The sequence below is a fragment of the Salarias fasciatus genome, chromosome 20 (genome assembly GCF_902148845.1).
Source record: "Salarias fasciatus chromosome 20, fSalaFa1.1, whole genome shotgun sequence".
Lineage (NCBI taxonomy): Eukaryota > Metazoa > Chordata > Actinopteri > Blenniiformes > Blenniidae > Salarias > Salarias fasciatus.
The window spans coordinates 8,596,095-8,606,222 of NC_043764.1; positions in this window are offsets into that span (position 1 = coordinate 8,596,095).

Below are 10,128 nucleotides of genomic sequence, written 5' to 3' on the forward strand. Positions count from 1 at the left end.
AGCACTTCTCCCTCCGTCTCATCGCCCTCTCTTCCTTTGCTTATTGGTCAGCTTCACAGAGGCCTCTCCCCTCGGTCTCTAACCAGAGTGGCATAGGATGCAGGTAATTTCACACCAGCTTCATCACTGTTTGACTCCAGCTCTACCTGGCGTCAAGTTTTGGATAAAATCTGTAAAACCCAATCGAAGGTATTTATCTGATCTCAAGCTTTTCGAAAGTGGACTCTCAACTCACAGCATGAATAGTCCTGGTTTGATTCCAGGCTTTGGAGAATTCTTGTTGAATTCTTGTTTGTTTGGTTGGTTGGTTGTTTTTTTTTTTTTTGCAGCTGGTCTGTTTTTCCTGCAGTTCACATTAATTGGCGACTCTGAATGACCACACATGAATGAGAGTGTGTGCGGTTTAGTTCTGTTATTTACTGACCAAAGTGTAGCCTGCATTTCGCCCAGTGTCAGCTGGGACCAGCACCACGACCCGCGACCCTGACCTTCATAAAGCTGGTATGGAAGATGGATGGGAATAAATATGGAGGAAAATGTGGCGCTTGATAAGTTCCTGCTCCATCAGTTGCCTGAATCAGGCCATTTTGATTTACTTTCTCACAGCTCGGTTGTCTTATTTATCTGTGGCCAACCAGTGGATGGAGAAGCATTTTTCTTCCGTGATGTAAACTTGCCCAGCTGCTCCTCATCCATTCATTCTGTGTGATTTTTCACAAACATAACAGTTATGATTATTTATTGTACCGAGCTCTGATTCATTCTTATGGAAATGTATTAAGATGGACTGTAAAAATCCAGATCTGTCTTATTTTACTGGCACTCGCAGGTGCTGTCTGTTGGCATGGTGATGGTGAACAGCCTTCCCGTTTCCATGCATCGTTGCCTGTGTAAGAAAAAAAAAAAAAAAAAAAAAAAACATTTTCTTGCTGCAGTCCATTCCAATTTAAGGGCACAATAACAGACAACATATTTGTTGGGCACGAGATCCTGTTTGCTGCTGTGGCTCGACTTTGTGTGAAATCTCTCGCCGGTCCCGGTTTTAATACCTGGATCCTGGTCGGAGCGGCAGCTCCCCAGCAGGAGATGCACGTTTGTTCTCTCAGTGAGGGGCCGAGCTGCTGCTGACACCTTATTAGCGGCGCCAGTCCGCTTGTTGTCGGTTCCTCCTGAAGGAGCACAGACAGCCGCCACAACAGCTCTCACAGTCTGCTCACCTTGTTAGTGTGGTTAGACGGCTCCTGTCTCACCGGCCAGCGCGCAGCCTGCCTTGATATTTTCCTGGGTGGGAGGGTGCCTGTTGTTGCCCTGATATGTAGAGAACCAGACCTCTCCACTGGTGTGTGTGTGTGTGTGTGTGGACCTGGGTGTGGCTTTTTTATTTGTATGTTTTTGTGCATGCTTCTGTGTTTTTACTGTGTTCATATTTCTGCTTCTTTGGGTGTTTGTGTGTGCATCTGCGTGTGTGTGTGCATGTGTGTATGTGCCTGACCTGAGCCAAGTGAGTGGGTGCGCGTCTGTGAAAGCATACAGCGACACAGGTATCAAAGCTTTGTATCTGAAAGAATATGCATCCTAGCAACCGGCCCTCCTCCTCATGCGCACCGCTGGTGTGGATCACAGACTTGAGTTAATGTTTCTGCAACTCACCTCACAAGATGACAGCCTTACGTCAGATGTGTTATCGACACCAAGTCCTCCTGTCACAACTTGGATTCACACAGCTTCGCCTCTCGCTGCCTCCTGCTGTGCGTCATTAATTGGGGTGTGGCTTTTTTAAAAAAAAATCTAAACACAAACACAGTGGACGTGGTCGGTGACATGATGTGCGATCGAACTGAGGTTCGATGGCCCCGCTCCCCTTCTCTTCTGTTCTCTCTGAGTCATGACGATCAGACACAGAGACGGTGTGTTTTTGGGAGCGTCACTCTTCCTGCTCTCACTCTGAGCGCCGTTCTCGATAGATGGCAGCCTTTCACATGCAGCGAGCTCTTCCCTCTGCGGCGGCGGTGAATAAAACATTTCAGAAAGGCTTGGCTTCAATCTGAAATTATCATAAGGCACAAGTAACTCTGCCTGTATAAAGCAATGAATTTATTCTGTCCTTTCTTCGTGTTTCTGTGAATAGATCAATCAGCTTGGTCGTGTTTACTGTAGGCGATGCAAACTGTACCACCACCATACAGTGGATCTTATTAAAAAGTAGGCCAGGAGGGAAAAGAAAAGTCGAAATAAATTCAATTCATAAATAAAATGCCAACGAAAATGCGTTTCTGCCTTCTTGCTTTTCAGCCTCTCTTTTCTCTGTGTGTTCAGTGTTACTGGTCCAACCCCCAGTGGATTGTGAGCATCTTAGGTTTCTAATAGCCACGCTCCATTTTCAGATTTCCACTTGTGTGCTGTGTAATTTAATTTTTATTTTTTGTTGTTTCTGTAAATGTCTGCTGTGAAGAAAGCTTAAACTGTAAATATTTCCAAGCTGTGCCACACCAAGTGTTGCTAAGCTTTGCACACATGGCGACTCGGCTGACCAAGAGGCATCCAGAAGGACGAGGCCGAGAAACAAACAGAGGACAGAAGAGTGTGGGCTCTGGTGAAGAGGTGAATCTGAACTCGGGAAGTTTCAATGTCCGGCATTGTACTGTCATGTCACGCAAGCATCGTCGTTCTTGTCCACCCACATGATGCTTCAGTGTGTCAGGTCTCGTCCATATCCCCAGTCATAATCTCCTCCAGTTCAGAGTCCACCGTGTTGCCGCACAGTTGTTTGTTGTCCCGCATGTGGATCCTGTCATGAAGACACGCTGGTTGCTGTGGGGACCGTGACGTTTTCTTTGATTTGATATACCCGCAGAAGGAGGAGCGCATGCTAAACAGTTGCTAATTTGCATTGATTGACTTGCACGGTTTCCGACAGAGTGGAAATGATGCTCACATTTATCCTCTGGTGCTTGGCCCAAAGCGTGTACCCTTAAGTTTCATCAGGACACACAGGACTGCAGTGCCTGTTCAGCTCCGGTTTGCCACCTATTTCACCCTCTGGTGTCAGGAACCGGTTATTTGCATAATCCAACTGCCCCATCCCAATATCTCTGCAGCTAAAGCAGCTCTGAAAACTGCCAATTAGATCGTCCGCACCCAAAACACAATGAAATCAAACCCTTTCCCATCAGAAAAATATTTCAAATTTGATAATAGGGCAGTTTCAAGCTCTGTGCCTGGAAATTAGACTGCCAGGAGCGACTTCATGTTTTTTCAAAAGGGCGTAAAGCACACCTGGAGCACTTAAAAAAGAACAATGTAATTCCTCAGTTCCAGACACACTTTTTTTGGTAATTTCATTGAGAATCTGGAATTTATACAGGAAGACGACACTAAAATAATGAACTAAACTGCCCTGTACTCTCTCTGCCTAACAATGATGCATCCATGTCGCCTTGCAAACCATCAGGGATGAATGTAACCCACAACCACAAACAGATCACTCCAGTTTGATGATAATGTGTTTTCTGTAACTTCTTCAACTCACATGACTGACTGTCACATTAAAAACTCCACACAGTTCGATAGGTTTTCCTCTGGTTCACATTTTATTGATTGACACTTTAATGGTCAGAGGTTCTGTATGTGAGCGTCTCAGTAAGTTTGTGGATTTGACCAAAAGTTTAAACTTGTCCTGTGAACATTTGTAATGAGGTGAAAAATCTGTTTGACTTCAATCACAGTCTGATCTTTCTTCAAACTCGACCCCTCCGTACAAACTTGAGCAAAATGTTTTTGATGTCGACCAGCGCTTCAATATTGTGGAGGGACAAACATCTTTTCTCATTTCCCCATGGCTGCCTGGTTGATGTTCCGGCTCAAACTCACTGAGAAGGTCGAGGACAAGAGTATTTTTAGGGGACTTTAAATGCGGGTGGCTATGTCGGTGGACGTGTTGCTGATGAAATGGCGAATGCAAGTTGATGTTTATTAAATGCCAATAAACCACACCATGACATGTGCTTCATATTTCACCAAGTTTGCTTTTAGAGGCGCAGCAGTTCATCATCAGTCATCCTGTTATTCGTCTCCAGGGAAGCAGAACATTTTCAGAGTATACCAGAAGTCATAAATGTACTTTATGACTTCTGGTGTTTTTTGCTCCCTAACCTCATAGCAGGAACACTTTGGCTCATTTCTGAGATCCAGGAGTTTGCATGTTCTTTCTGAGCGCGTGTCCGTTTTCTCCTGGCACTTTGGCTTCTTCTCACAGTCCGAAGGCGTGTTCAGTTAATGTGAATGGAGGGTTGTGTGGTTCGCCGTACCGCCCACAACCCTTTCTGGAGAACAGAGAGAGGCAGGCGGATCGAAAGACGGCTGAATGAGTCCTCTGCAGCAGGGCTCCGTGCTGTGCCTGTGCAGCGGGCTCATGGAAGGGAATGAGAAATTAGGCTTCTCTTTGTCACTGTGCTTTTGTTGGTGTGGTATCTGTGGGGGATTTCAGAAGTTTCCACCAGAAGAAAATGATTAAACGCATCAAAAGTCGGACTGACATAATGGTCGTACCCACACACGCTGCAAGGTTTCATGGATCTTAGATGCGCAGTGTGTCATCCACTGAAGTAGTAAATGTATTCTATAGCTCGGATGAAAGCTGAAAATAGCATAATGGTGGTCTTCAGCGAACTCATCTCATAGCTGGGTCAGTGGATCATTAACGGCGTGACTGATGTCCGTAACAAGTGACCTGTTCCGGGTGTCCTTGAACACTTTGTGAACCTGCTCCTCCACCGTTAATTACTGTGAAAAAGATTGTCAGCTAAAAGCTTAAATTGAATCTTTAAATTAGCTGAAGTGACGGAAGAGAGGGCCGTGGGGCGGCCGTTACAGTGGGAGGTGGCGGAGATCAAAAGCTGTGCCAAATAGATGGGCTTTTCTCCTCCCTGCCCTTTGTTTGGCTTTAAAGTTGTAGTTGTAAGAGGAAGAGAGAACTTTCCCTCCCCTGCCGTTAGATTTATGTACTGGATAATAATGATCAGTGTAAGCATTAGCTGGAGGTTCTTGTGGGTCTGCTTGATAAAGTAAAGATTTATTGTGAGGAAGCAGCTCCTATAAGAGTTTACAAAGTAAATAGCGACGCAAAATCAAATTTCAATACTTTGAGTTTGCATGTTTACATGAAATAAGGATCTCATGATGTGTTCAGAGCTTTGTTGAGTGCTGTAGAAGCCTCAGTGTGTCGATCAGAACAGTGCGTCAGGTCAACTGGAGATTTCTGAGATTGAAAAAAATCTGCTCTTTGGGATATGGCTTATTAAATGAAAGGATTACAGAGATTTTTCTTAACATATTCCCTTTTGATAGCTGTATAGCCACCAGTCTTAAGTGAGAGGTTTGATCCAAACGGATGGATTCCTCGCTGCTTGACTTCTAAAATTTTTGCCGCATTGAAGAAATGGATACTTTTTTCATCGTAAGTATTTGATGACGCCTAAAGTGAGAGTGCAGTCCCCCCCCACCCGCAACCCCCACCCTGCCCCACACCACCACCCCCAACACTGCCGTATCACTAAAAGGTGCTTTCTAAAAGTACAGGAATCAAAGCGCTGAGTGACTCACTGCGGGGAAAGAGGGCTGATCTGTGCTCGCCGCATGCTGCTTTGACAGGTTTCGCGGCTGGATCAAGCGTGGCGAGACTGCCTGGGTCAACGCATCTGATCATCAAAGGGTCAAAACAGGTGCTGCTGCTGATCCTGCCTCCAACCGGAGAAGCTATGGCGTAGTCATGACCGGAGACGGTGCAGCGGGAGTCGAGAGCGAGCTTGAGATATAAAAAGCAATGATACATGGAGGTGGAGGCAATCCCGGCTCTCCAGTCCGTGACACACTCACTCCTGTGGTCGGGCTGCAGTTCCTCATAAACAGGCATGTTACTGGTTTGTTGGAGGAAGCCGGTTTGAGAAATCCAGACACAAGATCGCACTGCAGCTTCAAGACAGGAACTTTCCTACTTTGAGACAACTGTGCCAGCTGAGATGAAAATGATAAAAACCTGTGCATGTCTTCAGCATTCATATCATGGAAAATGTCATGAAAAAAAAAACAACTAATTGAAATATAAGCAAAAGTAATCTATGAACAACTCCTTTGTTTACCTTACAAAACAAAACCTTCCAGCCATGAAAGTATTTCTAAATTCAGAATTTTGACACATATGAAAGTAATTTTTAAGTTAAAATTTCTCAGTGACTTTATTTTAAAAGCATCAGCTTGAAAGTCTATAGATATTCATGGTGATCGGTGGCGTTGTGGTTTGTACCGTTTCATCACAGTGAGAAAAATAAGTGTTTATGTGGAGAATTGTAGCCTTTCGGTGAGGAGGTTGCATGTTCTCCCTGTGCATGCTCAATGGCAGCTTGGACCAGCTCCAGCACCACACATTCTGAAGTTGGAAAAAGAGTAAAGGAATAAACTCTGAAAATGAGTTGTTGTTTTGATCTTTGTAGAAATCTGTAGCACGGACTGACTGAGACCTGACTGGCATGACAATAGAACAATGAACGACAGCATTACGGGCATTCATATGGACAGACGACTCTAAACTCTAACACTGCCAAGCTCCAGGAGAATATGGCCTTCTACTTGGGGAAACATTTTCAAAAAGTTGTATTTTCTGTGGCTTCACACACCTTGGTTCTGTAAACGGACTCCCAACACACAAAAGTTTTCAGTTTTCAGTTTTCACTTGGTCATATGAACAAAGCTCATGTTGGGCACGGCAACAAGAAATTCTACGTTTTTCACAGTAACAAATATGTACAGCTAGCATGAGCAGAAAATGAGAAAGGGGATTATGAAGAAAGAAAGATTAAAAAAGTATCAAAAGTATTTTGTAATAACCCCCCCCAAAAAAACACTTTCAGCCACATTTTTCCCTATAATAAATCTTTCTTGTTAGTCTTAAAAGGTTCTATAACTTAAAGGAATGAATATTACTTGACCTTTCATTACCTGACCTTTGGTTTTCAGCATCACTGCAACACAGGACAGCCACAGATATCAAACCGGCCCACACCTGAAGTTTTCTCTAGATACGGTTTGCTTCAACTTGAATTCATTCTCCTCATAAACCATTTCTTAATGACTCGTTAGACGGTGAGAGCTGCCAGCGAAGAGCTCTCCCATGTCTATTTAAATATTCTCCCACTGGTTTTTAGGCATCAATTAGCTTTGTTTTCAGTTCTCCAGTAATTCGCTGAGGGCTGTTCATGCTTGTTGACGGTCACCTCAGCGTTTGGAGGGTCATTGAATTTATCAGCTCTGAACGTTCCCAGTAAAAGTTCCTGACCTGAGAGGACCGAGTGATTCGAGCGGAACTTATTAGGTTCTTCAAAGTTAAAGTTCTGAGTGCTTAAACTCGTCCACACTTTCAGAAGCTGCAGCAGCTGGTTAGAAAAGAGGCTTGCAACTTTTTTGTTTCCCAGTTCTGCAGCGATACAAACAAAAAACTGTCAGATTTCTGTATGTGACTTGATGTTAAGGAGGGTTGAGAGCTTCGAATCTCAGTTCGAACCTCAATTTCACACCAGCAGCAGCAGGAGAACCTCCAACATTACAGAGCATACTCAACACACACACTGTTTCCCCCACCTCCCCTCAGGCTGGAGGCCGGAGCGCAGCAGGAGCAGCAGGTAAAGACTCAGAAGCAACTTTGAAGCGGTGGTACTCCTCTCTCAGCCCCTGAATGTGTGCCCAGTGGCCATTTAGCCATGTTTGCAAAATCAGGTTTTTAGGGCGTATTTTTTTCTACTTCATATATAATTTAGCTTGGTGAATTGTTTTCTTTAAAGAAATAGTTTTTTTGTCATCTTCTGTCCACTGGTTTGAATCAAAGGCCCCGTTTGGCCACCATTTTTCTGTTTTCATTTCGAAAAAGTTTCACCTTGATTTATCTGCATTTTAACAGCCGACATGCTGAAAACAAGGCTGCATAACGTGATGCTGCATCAGTAATACATAACCTATATGAATGAATTTGGATAAGAAGGTTTTTAACACTAATGTGCACAGGAGCTGTCATCTCAACCTTTTTCAATAGGAGCAAACTGGGAGGTCAAGCAAATTGAATTCCACGCAGGAGCACATTTTGAAGGCTGGTCTTCTGATCGCCGAGCCTCATGAAAGCCTCTCTCACAAGGGTCCTCCGAATGAGCTTGCTTGCTATCAAATTGAAATGAAATGGATTGATGCACTTAAGGTGAAATTAGTCAATCCGATGCAGATACAAACTGCTCAAACGGGCGGAGGGGATTTAAATTACTTAAGTGTGAGTCCGTTATGAATTTTAAATGGGAAATCATGTCCCATTTCCTGGGTTTAATCAAGTCTCTTTGAAAATCAGCCACCGGATTTCTGGTTTAATATACCAACGGTTAAAGAGGGGAGAGTGGGGAAATGAAACGTGGAGTCCTGATTGGGTGTCACAGAGCACTCTCACTCCGTCAGCAGAATAGCCCGGCATAATTAGGAGACGCTGCACAATGGAGGCGGCGAGCGCCGTGCTCAAAGCCAAGAGCTCTACCCCTTTATTTCTTCTCCTCCCGCTCCAACATCCACGAGCCTACTGGAGACCTGCCTCTGCTCGCTTTTAACCACCGCAAATCAGAGTGTGTAGTCACTTGGTGAGGCTGCGGCGCTCAGAGGCATTATCGGCCACATCAGACTCCCGCCTCCGCCTCCGCCGCTTACAGTCACTCACGTTGCATTTAAAGTCAAAGCAGCGCGTGTCCGAGACAAACAAAGATTATCTCCCGTCAGCACACTTCTTCTCAGGATCCCTCTGATCGACGACAGTCGCGGAATCCATTATGCCTTAATCAGATTAGGCTGCGAGACAAAAACTAAATTGCAGTTCTTAACCTATAGCTTCAAAGTTGATTACAGGAGTGCGGTCCCACTGACCTCAGTGTACTGATTTAGATATATTGTAAATATTCATGAGCGAGCGTGCGCACGTCCCCGGGAGATAAATTGGGCCTTCACCTGTGTGTCTGCCTTATCAAGCGAGAGGTCAGAGCTCAAGTAATTTCTTCAGGAAGAGCGGAGGCAGTTCAGAACCTTTTCCATAAAATCCAACTCAGAATTTCAAGCTCTCACCTTACATCAATCCCCATTTCCTGCTGTCAGCGGGGACTCGTTCCAGATGAAGAAGAAGAAGAAAAAAAAGACCCCCTCAAGCTTCCCTGCAGACCTTCAACACCTGTAAATAACACACTGCAGGTTCTGCTGTTTTTACACTGGTTTGGATGCTTCATATCGTTTATTGTTTTGTCTGTTTCTGTTTTGTGTTCAGACATTTCATGAAAACGTTATTAACTAATGTTACTATCGAGATCTTTCTTAGTTGAGTTTTCATGTTCTCCCTGTGCCTGCATGGGCTTTTTTCTCCTTGGTGTACATTTCCAATTCGAAGACATGCTTGTTGGGTTAATCAGAGACTGCAACCTGAATATTGTGTCTTTATTATCACTGAGCTCTGCTCACCCGCTTCAGAATTGACTTGTTGAGTATTTTAATGTGACAGAATAACTTAGCACTGGCAAATTATTTTGTCCTGAACATGCTTGACAGTTTTTTGCCTAAACTGGAAAAGTCACTGAACCAGCAGTAAAACCTTTGAGCTGCAAAACTAAGCAAAACAGTCCTTTTGGAATTTTACAGGCAAGAATTATTTTAGCTGTTCTGACTGCCATCAGCTGTCTTTTCTCATTTATGTTCAACTTCTCGTCTCGCCTGTGGACCAGATGCCACTTCCGTCAAGCCTTCGACCCTGCCGTGACCTCTCAGCTTCACCCCCGCGTCTCCCGCGCCTCTCGCACTCACAGCGCATCGATCTTGCTCTTTTTCTGTCCCGAGAATAAGACGACGATCCGCGTTTGATGCCGCGGCTGTGCAGACTTTGATAGTGCTCCCTTTCCTTGGAGGTCAGCCTGGAGTCCACAGGGACTCCGCGTCCCGGCTGCGGGCGCGGGGCCAAACGTCACCATCCACGCGAGTTCGGGGTCATCAGAGGTTCATATTCCCCTTCAGAAAGCAAGAGATGCAATGTGTGTGGACAAGTTCACAGTTCATGTAATAGCAGGCATC